This window comes from Giraffa tippelskirchi, chromosome 7 (assembly GCF_054371585.1).
Source record: "Giraffa tippelskirchi isolate mGirTip1 chromosome 7, T2T-mGirTip1v1.2.pri, whole genome shotgun sequence".
In the NCBI taxonomy this organism is placed as follows: Eukaryota; Metazoa; Chordata; class Mammalia; order Artiodactyla; family Giraffidae; genus Giraffa; species Giraffa tippelskirchi.
In genome coordinates this window covers 123,588,186-123,603,289 of record NC_137281.1, presented here as the reverse complement: position 1 = coordinate 123,603,289, position 15,104 = coordinate 123,588,186, and the positions used below count along the sequence as shown (strand labels likewise).

Here is a 15,104-nt window from a genome sequence, read left to right as displayed (position 1 = left end):
AGTACATCTACCTGGGGTGCCCACCTCACCTGTCTGGTTACACAAACCCACCTGTCCTTCAAGGCCAATCCAAGTTCTACTTCTGTCGTGGGGTCGCAAACAGTTGGACATGACTTAGGGACTAAAAACAACAACAGTATAGCACCACCACTTGAGCCTTCTCCCTGCCCTCAGAGAAACAGCAACGTGGGAAGACAGAGAAGCTTCCTCAGCTGTGGCTCCAAGACTTGAGGGCTTCCCTGCACCACCATGGGGTGCTGAAGACTACCCTTCAAAGTGCATCTCCCTCCACCCCACTGCTCACTTCTCTACTCTCACCCTCTTTGGGGCAGAGGACAGAGTAAAGGGAGGGCTGGGCAGAGGGAAACAGGATCTGATAACAAGGCAAGTCAAAAAACAGACCTTAAAGAGTATGTGGTGAGCCCCAGAGGGTGGCAAAGGCAACAGCTGAAACACCAGGAATGTCTGCCCTTGGCAGCCCCTTGGGCAGTTCCTGTATCTTCAGGGAGGTCTGCCATCTGGGGCTGGGCTGGAGTCCCAAGCCTCCTCTCTGACCTCCTTATCACTGTGGGCATCACGATCCAGAACTCAGAATTCTCTCCCACGGGCGTCGAGGCCACAGTGCCTAGAGCAGAGGGCTGTGCTCAGCAGTCCAGGTCAGGGCAGGCCAGACAGAGGGGATGGTTTCATGAGGCTGTTTCAAACCCTGAGCTAGGGCAGTGGGGAGGGCCCCCACATCCTGTGCGGGCAGTGATGGTGGACAGAGTAAACTGGCAACAGAGTTGTTCTGGGGAACCAGGCTCAACACAGGGCAAAGGGCTTAAATGGGGTGGAGGGACCAAGGGTTTGCCTATGATGCAGCCTCAGTACCAGCAAGTGTAAGAAAAAGTGCAGGATCTGACTCCTGCGAGAAGACGATCTCACCCCCACCCCACCCTCACCAGGGGAGGAGCCATCGATTGGTGATACAGAGGTCATGGTTCCTTCGTTTCTCATGATCAGAATCCAGTTCCCAGCTCTGAGGGGGCTTAGGTGAGCTGAGAGACAGGTGTATGGAGGAGACAACCACTGCTGGCTCTGTGTGAATGAGGACTTGTGCTGAACCAGGGAAAGAAGCAGAAAAGAAGAAAAAATGCCTAACACTGGAATGACAATTGGGGAGGGCTTGGCCATGGGAGCCTTTCAGGCAGTAGGGATAGCGGAGCACAGCTAGGATGCAGGATCATCCCGTGCTCTAGGAGGAGAACAGCAATTCCTCACACAGGATGAGAAGAGAGAACACTTCAAGGACCAAGAAGAAGACGTGGCCAGTGTGCAAAGTAGCTGAGGAAATGCAAAGTAGGCCAAAGTGCTGGAAGCTTGATCCTAAATTGGCTTCAGGGCCCAAATGAAGAATTTGCTCAGCAGGCTGGTGTTTCCCACATTTGTAGGACATTTATTAGAATACAGATTTCTAGGCTCCTACCAGAGATTCTGATTCTGTAGATCGGGGGTTGAGTCCAGGAACCATAAACTACTAGAAACTACTGAAATAGAAGACGCTGGATAAACGAAACCTGGTTGGAGACTGTCACAGAAAACAGAGCAGCAGCTATAATCATAATAGGGGCTTCCCAGGTGGCACCCGTGGTAAAGAACCTCCTGCCAATGCAGGAGACAGAAGCGATGCGGGTTCAATCCCTGAGTCAGGAAGATCCCCTGGTGAAGGAAATGCAGCCCACTCCAGTATTCTTGCCTGGAAAATTCCATGGACAGAGGAGCCTAGTGGGTTACAGGGAAGGTGGGGAGAGAGGAGGGGACCCAGGCTCTGGGAAGTCGAGAGGTTCATCCAGTGAGTTGGAATATGAAACTCATCCATAATCTCCCATTTGTTCTACCTTCTCTGTCAGCTAAGAAAAACTGACACTTTCACCAGAGAATGTGCAATTTTTTTTCCCTTTCTGACGTTAATCTAAAGAGGTCCCTTATCTCCTTAGACCAATTAATTGTGCAGACCTGACAGGAAAACAGTTTGGGAATTAAGCAACCAGAATCGAGAGATTAAACCCAACCTTACTTATCTGGGTCAGACACTTCTCCGGGTTTCTCAGCTGCAATTTGTGTGGTTTTCTCCCATGAGGTGTCTTTAGGATCCCTTCCCATTCAAACGTATTCTGCTGAAATCCTTGGTTTTCCCCCAGGTTACTTCCCTGCATCTCTAATCTGAATGTTCTCTTCTGTTGGCCTTCCTTCCCACATGACTGTGAGGAATTTGAATGTGGACGTGATTTCCTCGGGAATTCATAACTCGTCTCAGTTTATCTCCAGGGCAGTTGTGGCATGAGAAGAGCAACACTGGATTGGAAACAAAAGCCCAGTATTCAGAGCCTGCAACGTGGAAAGGTCATTTCTGGATTCCTCAAGGGCAAAATGGGAACCCCACCATGAAGGCTGAGTAACACAGTGAGTATAGTCCTTCTTTATACATAGAAAGACTTCCCAGGTGGCTCGATGGTAAAGAATCCGCCCACCAATGCAGGAGACACAAGAGACATGGGCTCGATACCTGGATCAGGAAGATCCCCTGGAGTAGGAAATGGCAACCCACTCTAGTATTCTTGCCTGGAAGATTCCATGGACAGAGGAACCTGGCGGGCTACAATCCAGAGGGGTCACAAAAGAATCAGACCTTCCCTCCCTCCCCAGGGTGCTCCTCATGCAGATGATTTAGCTTCTTCTGGTGTAACCCACACCTATGGAGCTCCCTGGTGAGTAACTGAGCACACAAGCGGTAGGTTAATAAAGCTCTGCTGTAAAAAATCTGCCTACAGTGCAGGAGACGTGGGTTTGATCCCTGGCTTGGGAATATCTACTGGAGGACAGCATGACAACCCACTCCAGTATTCTTGCTGGGAAATCCCATGGACAGAGAAGCCTGGCAGGCTGCAGTCCGTGGGGTTGCAGAGTAGACACAACTTAGCAACTAAACAACAACAAATATGCAGCAAAGACCATCTCTTCCCATAGACCAGTTGAGCCTCTCCAAGGTCAGGTCACTCTCAAAAACTCAGACTCTCCTGGTTCTGGGTGGGGTATGTGCATTTATCTCACCATCTTAGAGCTACACAGAGCAGGTCACTGGAGCTCAGGTTTAAAGGGCACAGCAGGGTTCTGCAGTGAGTCAGAGGCCAGGAGACTCAATCACCTTTCTTCAGAGTTAGCCTGCCCTTGACTAGTCAGGGGAGGCTGGGAAAAGTGTCATTCCGAACACAAAGATGGAAAACTGGAAGACGTGTATTACTAGGAAGATCCTGGGGAACCCTGTCCCCTCCAACACAGAGGTAGGACAAGTCAGCCCATCGCACTCCACCAACATGTGGATGCAAAGGCAGAGCACCAGTCATGACGCTGCTCAGAGCTCTAGCCTTCTAAACATCAGTCCGGAGGCAAATGGAGAGCACCTGTGCCTGGCGTGGATGCTGTTTTGAATGTTTATTAGGCTGGTCTGGGGCTGTTGTTTATTTCCTAGGAGCAAATTATCTCCTGAAGTTCTCTCTCACTGTGTATATGAGTTTGGAATATGAATATTAATGAAATAGAATGATACACCTTCCACTAAAACTTTATTTGTAGATTTTATTTTCTGCTTACAGGAACATTGATGTTAGTACTTAGGTCTTCCCTGCATTTAAAGTGCCTCTTTAAAAATCTCATTTGAAGTGAATATTCCATTAATGTTCTGTAGTTTGGGGCATTGTTCTTTCTGTGTGCTTCCCCACTTCAAGGGAGGGTTGGGAAAAGGGGAAAGAGGAAGGCAGAGATTTCTTTGGTGGTCCAGAGGTTAAGACTCACACTTCCACTGCAGGAGACGCAGGTTCAATCCCAGTCAGGGAACTAAGGTCCCACATGCACACTGCACAGCCAAAAAAACAATCTTGGAAAGAAGGAGGCAGAATTCAAGCTATTGAGAAGGAGCTGTGTACATCATCAGGCAACAGAACAGGGTAAAGTGGACAGAGGTCTACAGGGAAAATTCTTGTTATGGTGAAGGCAAGTCTTGTGAGTGTTTCCCATTCTCTGCACGGTTCCCTACTACCAACACCAATTCTTTATTTTGACTATTTTCTGTATTTATAAGCTCACCTTGTTCAAGAATGGATTTAGCTAGCTTCAAAAAGTTCCTGTGATTAATTTATTTCGACAATCGATGAAACAATCCCAAATCTTTGAACAAATGAAAATGACTCAAGCTCCCTGGGGACAGATAGCATATGGAGCTATCTCCCAAATAGCTCCCATGACCAGATCAGACCTGTTCAAGGACTCCTAAAAACAAAACTGGCAGCTGGGCTGAAGTCATCCCAGAGCTTGGGTGAAATACTCCCTCACACAGACCCCTGAGGAAAACCCAATCACAGACTTGTCAGTTTCTTTTATCAGAGCTTTTGGAGGACTGAGTAGCACCTCACTATACACATTCCTGGGGCTTCCCTGGTGTCTGAGACAGTAAAGAATCTGCCTACAATCCAGGAGACTTGGGTTCGATCCCTGGGTAGGGAAGATCCCCTGGAGAAGGGAATGGCAACCCACTCCAGTATTCTTGCCTGGGAAATCCCATGGATAGAGGAGACTGGTGGGCTACAGACCATGGGGTCGCGAGGAGTTGGACACAACTGAGCAAGTAACACACACACACACATATACATTCCTACTGCACAAGAAGGCAACGAGCCTTGGCAGAGGGGGAGGGGTGGTCACACCTTCCCCACAAGCTCTTTGCAGGAACCCAAGGCAGAGGGCAGGAGTGTGGCAAGAGCTCACTGTTTCATGAAGCTGAGCACCCACACAGAGCTCCTGGAGCAGAGGAAAGCCTTGCTCCACCATGACCCTAGAAGGAGGGCTCAAGAGCCCTAAGTACACAGCCGAGAACTGGAGTGTCATAGGTTTTATACTACATGGCTCCTCTGTCCATGGGATTTTCCAGGCAAGAATGCTGGAGTGGGCTGCCAATTCTTACTCCAGGGGAACTTCCTGATGCTGGTATCTAGCCCACATCTCTTGGTGTCTTCTGCATTGGCAGGCGGATTCTTTACCACTAGCACCTCCTGGAAAGCCCAGGTTTCATACTGCATGGCTCCACAGAAAGAAGAAAAGGTTCATACCGGGGTACACTTTGAGGACAAGATAGTAAACATTGACCCTAAGTCTCAACCCAAATAGCTCCCATGAATATCAACCAACTTATGCTCCACAACTCCTACCAAGAGACAGGGAAAAGGGAAAAGGACGGTACAATTAACAGGCTTGGAGGCAGTCATAGCTGGGAGCAGTTCCTTCTACTCTCCAAGGCCATCTGCATGGGCAGCCCAGTCCTCTGACTAATCACAACGTAAAGGTTCCTAAAAACCATATAAAAACAAGGTGTATATGTACCACAGCTTCCTTATCCATTCGTCTGCTGATGGACATCTAGGTTGCTTCCATGTCCTGGCTATTGTAAACAGTGCTGTGATGAACATTGAGGTACACGCGTCTCTTTCAATTCTGGTGTCCTTGGTGTGTATGCCCAGCAGTGGGATTGCTGGGTCATATGGCAGTTCTATTCCCAGTTTTTTAAGGAATCTCCACACTGTTCTCCATAGTGGCTGTACTAGTTCGTATTCCCACCAACAGTGTAAGAGGGTTCCCTTTTCTCCACACCCTCTCCAGCATTTATTGCTTGTAGACTTTTGGATAGCACCATTCTGACTGGTGTGAAATGGTACCTCATTGTGGTTTTGATTTGCATTTCTCTAATAATGAGTGATGTTGCGCATCTTTTCATGTGTTTGTTAGCCATCTGTATGTCTTCTTTGGAGAAATGTCTGTTTAGTTCTTTGGCCCATTTTTTGATTGGGTCGTTTGTTTTTCTGGAATTCAGCTGCAGGAGTTGCTTGTATATTTTTGAGATTAATTGTTTGTCTGTTGCTTCGTTTGCTATTATTTTCTCCCATTCTGAAGGCTGTCTTTTCACCTTGCTTATAGTTTCCTTTGTTGTGCAGAAGCTTTTAATTTTAATTAGGTCCCATTTGTGTATTTTTGCTTTTATTTCCAATATTCTGGGAGGTGGGTCATGGAGGATCCTGCTGTGATTTATGTCAGAGAGTGTTTTGCAGACGAATGGTAAGGAAGCTGTGGTACATATACACAATGGAATATTACTCAGCCATTAAAAAGAATACATTTGAATCAGTTTTATTGAGATGTATGAACCTGGAGCCCATTATACAGAGTGAAGTAAGCCAGAAAGAAAAACACCAATACAGTATACTAATGCATATATATGGAATTTGAAAGATGGTAACGATAACCCTATATGCAACACAGAATAAGAGACACAGAAGCATAGAACAGTCTTATGGACTCTGAGGGAGAAGGTGAGGGTGGGACGTTCTGAGAGAATAGCATTGAAACATGTATATTATCATATGTGAAACAAAACACCATTCCAGGTTCAACGCATGAGACAAATGCTCAGGGCTGGGGCAATGGGATGACCCAGAGGGATGGGATGGGGAGGGAGGTGGGAGGGGGGTTCAGGATGGGGAACACATGTAAACCCATGGCTGATTCACGTCAATGTATGGCAAAAACCACTACAATATTGTAAAGTAATTAGCCCCCAACTAAAATAAATAAATTTATTAAAAAAAAAAAAAAGCCAAGGTGAACGAGACTAAATTTGCTGAGGGTAAGGCTGTACTGTCATTTCTGTTACTTACATGGAATTAGCAGACATACTTCTCTTCCCTTTCCTGTTGCAAAGCCCGCCCCAGGATGGGATGGGAGAGGGAGCCTGGTCCACCAGGACCTTCCCCCAGTCACTAACATTCAGGAGCCCTAAGAAGAGGCACTCATTGGTATTGTTCACAGCTAGATCTTCAGTAACAGCAGCCGGCCTGGCAGTGGGTAAGTCATCAATAATATCTATTGAATAAATGGTGAATGGAGTCTATCATCAAGAGAAGCCTCAAAAACAAAACCACAGAGCCTACTGTGGATTCATTTGTGGTTTGGGAAGGAAAAGCCCAAGGACTGGATCACAAAATTCAAGTGATGTCTGAGTTTCTAGGGGCTGAAATGAACATCCTGAGACAGCCCAAATAGGCCACAGAGGAGCATGGCAGTGAGCACAGTGGGAGCAAGTCACATGGTATCACGAGGAGAACCCTGAAGGGTCCACATGGTAGAAGACTGGCAATGCCATCTTCTCCAACCCCCTTCTGAGTAAGAGGACTGTTTTTCCCTAGGATCCCTCCAGTCAGAACAGGAATTAACAGAGTCACCCAGGACAGTTTAGGTGACAAACAAATGGCAAATAGTGGTGCTAGTGGTAGAGAATCTACCTGCCAATGTGGGAGATGTAAGAGATGTGTGTTCGATCCCTGGGTTGGGAAGATCCCCTGGAGGAGGGCAAACAATTCATTCCAGTAGTCTTGCCTGGAGAATTCCATGGACAGAGCCTGGCAAGCTATGGTCCACAAGGTCGCAAAGAGTCAGACACAACTGAATCAACTTAGCACATATGCATGCAAATGGTAAATGAGCATCTTCCCTCTCCCCACCTCAAATCTTTGCATATAATCAGAAGGAGTAATATCAGAAGAGTATTATCTGTAGATTGCGGAGCAAATGGCAACCCACTCCAGTATTCCATGGACAGAGGAGCCTGGTGGGCTACAGTTCTTGGGGTTGCAAAGAGTTGGACATGACTGAGCACAAACACACACGCATATTATCTGTAGAATATCTGACTCATTTGTTCAACAAAGAAGTTCAACCTCTCTGAGAGTACAGCAGTGGTCCAGATCTAAATTCTGGCCTCCAGGACTAAGGTACCACCTGCCTTTGTGAGGACTATCACAGTTTATAAAGTACTTTTAGTTCATTTGATCGTATGGCCACATTATTGTTAGTAAAACTGCTTTAGAATACAGTCTGTTGAACAAATTTCTTCATGTGGTGGGGGTGGGTGGCCTCCTTCTGGGATCCTAAAATGTAACCGCCCATCAGGCCTTGAAGTTTCCAGCCAAAGGGCAGCAATCATGAGTCATAGCTTACCCCCAAGGCCCGTCTTTTCCCCTTAATCCTTCAAATCAATAAGATAATTACTGCTCTTGTCTGAAGGTTTTACATTTTCTATTATTCTTGTTGACTGTCAGTCAATTTTTAATGTTTATTTTTAACTTAATGATTTTTGTGGAGAGATTATCTAGTTCATTGGAGGTTTGGGGTTTTATGGTAGATTTAAAGAAACATAAGAATATAATTTTGTCTGATTTTCTTTTCTGGCCTAAATCTTAATTTGGTGATATTTGCCAAGGGTGAGTTTTTGTGAGCGTGTCTGTTCCCGTGACCAGTGTTTCAGTGAGGGTAATAGAGTTAGCTACGAGGAACAGAATGCTCTTTGGTAAAAAGTAGACAAATCACAGATATTCAGGACCCAAAAGCAAAGGCCTGCGGTCTGTTTCATTCTCATGGTCTGCTCTTATCCAGCCCCTCTCCTTGCCTGTGACCCTGCAGCCCTGCAACTGGGTCCTCCACTCCACTCCAGTCAAAACATAGCATCTCTCACCACTGTGTTACTGGTGGGGATGCACAGTCCTCTCTGTCTGGCTTCTCTGCATCTTATCACGGCAATGAGGCCAAGCTGTACTCCAAGTCACCCTGACATTTGGAGAAGGGCTCCTCCCCAGCTTTCTGCAGGCTTCTCCCTAGATTCTTCTCCCCACTAGACTCTCAGCCTCCTCTCTACTTTCCTAAACTGTATTGGCTCCTGCAAACTTCTCCTGTCTTTTGGTCACTCCTGACCTTCTTGCAAGCATAGTCACATCATGGGGCTTTCAGGTCTCTCAAAAATGTCTCCCCTTTTCTTCATCTCTGCCCCACTTCAGGGAGGTCTTTGTTTAGGCCCACTATCACGAAAAGTCACCCTCTCTGGGCAGGCAGAAACTTGGCAAGGGGAGCAGAAACTGGAGCACACTAAACTCACATTTATATTAATAGAGGTTTCTGCCTCAGATTCAAGTATGCTTAGTGGCAGAAGTTCGGGGAAAGGTGACATTTCCAAGATTCCCATTTATGGATTACATCTACCACAGCACTGGTTCCAGCCTACCTGAGCCCCGAGGGAGAATTAGAAGGAATGTTTCATTGTATTGGAGGAAGAGAGGAAAATGAAGAAAGAAAAGGGGAAATGGAAGAGTAGAAAAAATTAGATTTTCATCTAGCTTTCTTTTTTTTGGGTTAATTTTGATGTAAATATAAAATGTCTTTCGATTTAGTTTAACCCAATTAAGTAGCTATTTGCTGTTAGGAAAACAAATTCCTATACTGCAATCCCTTGATGCTCTTTTCCTAAGTCACATCTGGCTTTGTTTGGGTCTTGGGATTTCTTTTCTTCCTTTTTTTACGGTCCTCATGACAGCCACCCCAGCACCGCAGTGTCATTAACCCAGTTGTAGCTTTGATTCTACTGGCTCCTTACCATGGTTCCTGCAGCTGTCCCAGCCCACTGTCCTCCCCCTCAGAGGGGTCAGTGGAAGCTATAACTCAGGGGCTGAGGCGTTCAAAGTGATGTCAAGGAGCCATCATCTGGGTGTCAAAATAGGCAAGAATCTAAATGCTGAGAACTCATGCTGCAAAGAATCAGGAGAAGCAAGGCTCCTTCTACCCCTGCTGCTGAGGTATCCCCCGCCAATGTTCTGAGAGAATGTGAAGCCCCATGTGTCCTGACATCCAGAAACAGCCTTTGCTTCTCCTAAGACTAACCACAGGAGCACCTTCTAGGTGACCGGTACTGTGCTGGTTGGGCTTCCCCAGTGGCTCAGTGATAAAGAATCCATCTGCCAGTGCAAGACCCACAGGAGATACTGGTTCAATCCCTGGAAGACTCCCTGGAAGTTTTCATTTCAAGGAAATGAAAACCCACTCCAGTATTCTTGCCTGGAGAATCCTATGGACAGAGGAGCCTGGCAGGCTACAGTCCATTGGGTTGCACAGAGTCAGACACACACACTGTGCTGGTTGCTCTACCCACATTATCTTTCATTATTTTCCCTTTATTTTTCAGATGAGGAAACTGAGGCTAAGAGACAGAAAGTGACTTCTGTAGAGGTCACATGGTCACCAAGAGCGCAATTCACAAAAGGGGAACTTATTATATGTAAATTAAGGCTAAGTAGGGCCCAGAAAGCAGGGTGAGGCCATTAGGACAAGAAAAGGGGGAACAAAAGAGGGAAACTGACCCTACTCATCATTAGGCCAAAATTTAGATATCAGGACATTAACCTTCTAATAATGTAAACTTGACCCTACTTTGTGCCCTGGCGCTCAGTTGATATTCAAATATTCCATGACTCCTCCACTAACCCAGCTCTGAATTAGGCAGCAGGTGATGTGAAGCTAAGCGGCTACCTTGCCAACCACCTCTAATCTCATTTGCTCACCGTGTGCACATGGCTTGCTTTTTAGGACTAAGATTGGTTACACCTACTTTGTCCAGTATGGCTCTAGCCTCTCAACTCCCCTCTTCAGGGAAAAGATAGAACATTCCATTTAAGGGCTGTTGGTTTCTAGCCCAAAGGCTTCACCCCAAATGGATCTGCATCTGGCTGGCCCGCTAGGGCAGGCAGGTGACATCCATACTCTCAACTCATCCAGACCATCTGCTCACTTTTCAATAACACTGTCCTCTGGGTCCCTGCTAAGGCACCATTTAAGAAAATGCTGCTCCAGTAACTAAGCCCTTTGGTGGGAATATAAGATAGATCCTTATTATAATTAACCTGATAGCCCGTAAAATTATTGTGGGTTTCCAATAGAGTCCTAATTTTCTCCATCAGGTGAAAATAAGAGTAATTAGAAAAGTAAATAGCTTTTTTTTTTACCTCCTAGACACCAAGTCAACTGCATAAATCCCATATTAGAGCAGCATCGTGGCCCAATTCATTGATTCCCACAAGCACTGGACGACTCTCTGCCATGCCCAAAGTTTTCTGATTAAAAAAAAAAAAAATCAAGGGATACAGTCATGATAAAATGAATTGAAACCCCTAAGGGTGGGGTTGAATAAAAATATATGGCCCTTATTAGGCTAACTTGGAGAGTTTTATTTTGCTGAGTAGAATTTTTACTCTCACTGGAGAGAGACTATAGACCAGAGGGAAAGAGAAAGAACACAGAAATGCTGCCTGATGTAGAAATGTGATTGTCCTGCTGTATGATTTATGAGGGACTCTTACTTCCAATAAATGCCTCACAAAACTCTTGAGAAAATCTACATTTTCAACACTGTGTTTCGAGTTTCTCTTTTCTTTATGGGAATAGATGCATTAAAATGCTATGTTGTCAGAGTCCGCGAAGGCAGGCCCAGTCACAAGTGTATTACACAAAATGAGAAAAACGTGGTTCCTATGCTCAAGTAACTCATGATCTGGTAGGACTGGAAAGACAGTTAAAGAATAGTATCCAAACAGGTAAGGCTTTGGTCAGGACCCAAGTAAGGTGCAACGTCAAAGAAATTCAGAGCAGAGCAAGACACTATGACATCGTCATGTTGACACTGCTGATTTTGTATCATAAGCGCCACCTCAATTCTGTTTTTTATTACCCCATCTGGTGAAGTTGAGGGTGGAGAGAATAAAGAATAGGGTGAGGATGTCTGATTTGTATCTTATTTGATATAATTTGACAATATATGGTTGTAAAAGTAATAGAATATAATGCACATAAAGAGTTCTATCCATTGGGATGGAGGGACCTCTAAACATTATCCCAAAGCCAGAAATAATAATGTGAAATAATATGATTTCACACATAAACAGATGTACACAAACACACAAACCAAGTTTAAAAAAAAAACTTTAAAAAATTTACAACGTATATCACAGACTATCATCTGCTCTCTTTTAAGTTGATTTAAGTTTGCCTTCATTATGCACTTAGATTCTTACCAAGCTCTGCCTTGCATCAGTATACAAATGATTTATTTAAATGATTAATAAAAACATACATCTGAGAAACTGTCATTGACCAGAGGAGACAAGGAGGAAATGACAACTAAGCGCAATGTAGGATTCTGGGCTGGATACCAGAACAGAAGAAGAAAATGGACCAAGTTATGTTCAGATAATTCAAAAGAAGAAATGAATAAAAATGAATATGGCCAATGGAAAAGAAAAAGAAGCCCAACCTTACTAATAATCAAAGGAAATTGCATACATAATTCATATTCTAAGTTGTATATATAATCCATATTATATAATTTATACTATGCATACACCTCTCTTAGATTGGCCAAGACAAAAAAAGATCAATGATATCCCCTCTAATATTGGTATTAACTGGTAAAATCATAAAAGCATCCATTTTCCTCTATCTTTGCCTTGATTTCTTATTATTGTCTGTGCTTCAGATTAGTTTAGTGTTATTATCTGTCACTTGGACTACTAAAATAGCCTCCTAACCTGTCAACTTGTGTTCACTCTTGCCTCTGTTTATCAGTCCTTTCTACTCAGCCAAAGTTATCTTTTTTAAAAATAAATATAATCCCCAATCGCTGCTTATATCTCTCCTGGCACTGGAATAGTAATAACATTTTCAACAAGACCTACGAAGCCACCAGTAGCATGCTCCCTACCTATACTTCCAGCCTCATTTTGCCTAATGCTTTCGCTCCCTTTCTGCTCCAGCCACACAAGCCTTCTTCAACACCGTGCTCCACTAGAAGCCACATTTGCAAAGGCTGAGGCTGAAAATCTCTTACCCCCCTCAACCTCCCCACAATCTAGTTAACTCCAACTGAAGCTTCAGGCCTTATCTGAAATATCACTTCCTCCAGGAAGTCGTCCTTGAACTCCCCAACTACACAGAATTCACACTACTATAGTTTCTCACAGTATATGTGTCTTCTGTTAGAAATACTTAAGACTCCACAAGGGCAGGGACTACATGTGATGTTGCTCAGCTCTGTACCTGAAATAGTACACAGTACTTGGCACACATTAGGAATTCAATAAATGTTGAATGAATCATAAATCTTTCTGGAAATCAGTTTGGCAACATACAGCAACATTTTAAACATGTATATTTTTTAACTAGGGAATTTATTTCAGGAAATTTATTTTTCTTTTATTCCATTATGCACACACACACAGAGCACAGCCTAAACACACAGGAGTGTACGGTTTTCCACATTTCTAAGTACAGTTGACCCTTGAACAGCTCAGGGGGTTAAGGATGCCAACCCTCTGCACAGAGAACTGTCAGCAGTCTGGATAGGGCCCTCTGTACAGGTGCTTCCTCCCTGTGTTGTTGTAGTCACTAAATTGTGTCTGACCCTTTTGGGACCCCATGGACTGTAGCCTGTCATGCTCCTCTGTCCATGGGACTGGCCAAGCAAGAATACCAGAGTGGGTTGCCATTCCCTTCTCCAGGGGATCTTCCTGATCCAGGGATTGAACCCGAGTCTCCTGCATTGACAGGCTGATTCTTTACCACTGAGCCTCCAGGAAAGCCCACTTTGTCCCTATGCCTCGTTCCAAATTCTCAGATTCAACCAACTGCAACTCCCGCGCTACTGTAGTGTACATTTACTCTTGAAAAAAAAATCCGTGTGTAATTGGACCCATGCAGTTCTAACCCATATTGTTCAAGGGTCAACTGTAAATGTATGTTATATAATCAGAAACAGGAAAGATGTTTTTGTTGGGGTTGGGAGGTGAGGCTGTACATTAATAGTGTCTTATGTAGGCTGTATCCTTTCCCCCAGATGAAAACAGTTGCATCAAAGGGCAAAGACATCAAAGTATCACTATCATTCCAGCCCCAAAGGGTCACATGTTAAAAGTCAGAGCAGGGGAGCACCCAGAGAGGTGCCGGGCAGGACAGCTGCCAGGCCAGTTCTCCGCTCACAGAAGGGCTCACAGAAGGCCCTGCTGCCAGAGCTTAAGGGGCTGCAAGAGGAGCAAGTGGAGGGCTTCGGGTGACCCTGGTGCGTGAGGGCGACCTGCCTACTGGGAGGTGCAGCACTCCACCACCTATTCCGAGGGCTGCTACTTGCAGGCGTAACTATAGATCGCCATCGCCTACCCTTACTCCTGGCCGGCCTTTCGTTCCCCACCAAGATGCGGTGCCCCAACATCTAGTAGGCTCAAGACGTGTGCATCTCCATCCTTCATTCCCCGCTAGACGACCTGGGCCAGGGAACGCCCCCCGGAACATGGGATCATCCTCCTGAGCATCATCTCCCTCCTCAACGAATTCAACACAGTCTTACCTGCCAGTGTGGACACCTCTGTGATGCACAGGCGAGGAGAAGAGAGCGAAGGCAGGCCCGGGAGCAGGCAGACGTCATCAGGAGGCAGGTCCTGGGGACAAGGGTGGATGCTGGGTGAAACAGAGTGAAGGTCCCATCTCGCGGCCTCTTGCAGCAAGAAGACCCGCTGCTCAACTAGTGCTTGGGCCTCTTCTACCACCATGACCTCAAGATGGCGAGGCCCAATATGAGGCCCACAGCTGAGCCATGAGGACTGCTGACACCACGTCCCCCTGAGTAAGCTTTAAAAACTTTACCTCAGCGGGTCCAATCGTGTGGGTTCTCAGTGCCTCTGCCGGCCCTGGGCCTCTCTCCCTGTACTTTCTCTGCCTGTGGGGAAGCCCCCGCCCGGCCTGCTGTCATGCCCCGGGGGCCACAGTACTGCTGAACTGATGTTTTGGGTCCAGAAGGAGGGGGAGAAGGGGAGCAGGGAGGTGATAGGGGAAGGGGTCAGCGCCTTGGGGCCTGGGACCACCCCCACTCCACCCCACGCCCTGCCCTGACTGCAGCTCCCGCCCTGACTGCAGCTCCCGCTGGGTGGAGTCAGACACTCGGGGGAGAGAGATCCCAACTCACTAGTGGATGGGTTAACTTGGGTGTCATCTCTTCTCTCTGCTCTGGTTTAGAATCTAAAGCAACTTTATGAGAAGCCAAAAATAAAAGTCAGGACAGGTAGAAATTTTCAACTACGTATGGGAAATCATAGAGGATCCAATGTCCAAGGATATCTTCAGAAAAAGATAGCATGTGAGTCAGGTTATAAAGGTAA

The 15,104-nt window shown here is 45.8% G+C and overlaps 1 pseudogene; it reads left to right on the top strand.

Moving 5' to 3' along the window:
• Positions 1-976: 976 nt before the first annotated feature.
• On the top strand, positions 977-14,474 carry LOC145513845 (ubiquitin-conjugating enzyme E2 R1 pseudogene; annotated as a pseudogene).
• The last annotated feature ends 630 nt before the right edge of the window (positions 14,475-15,104 follow it).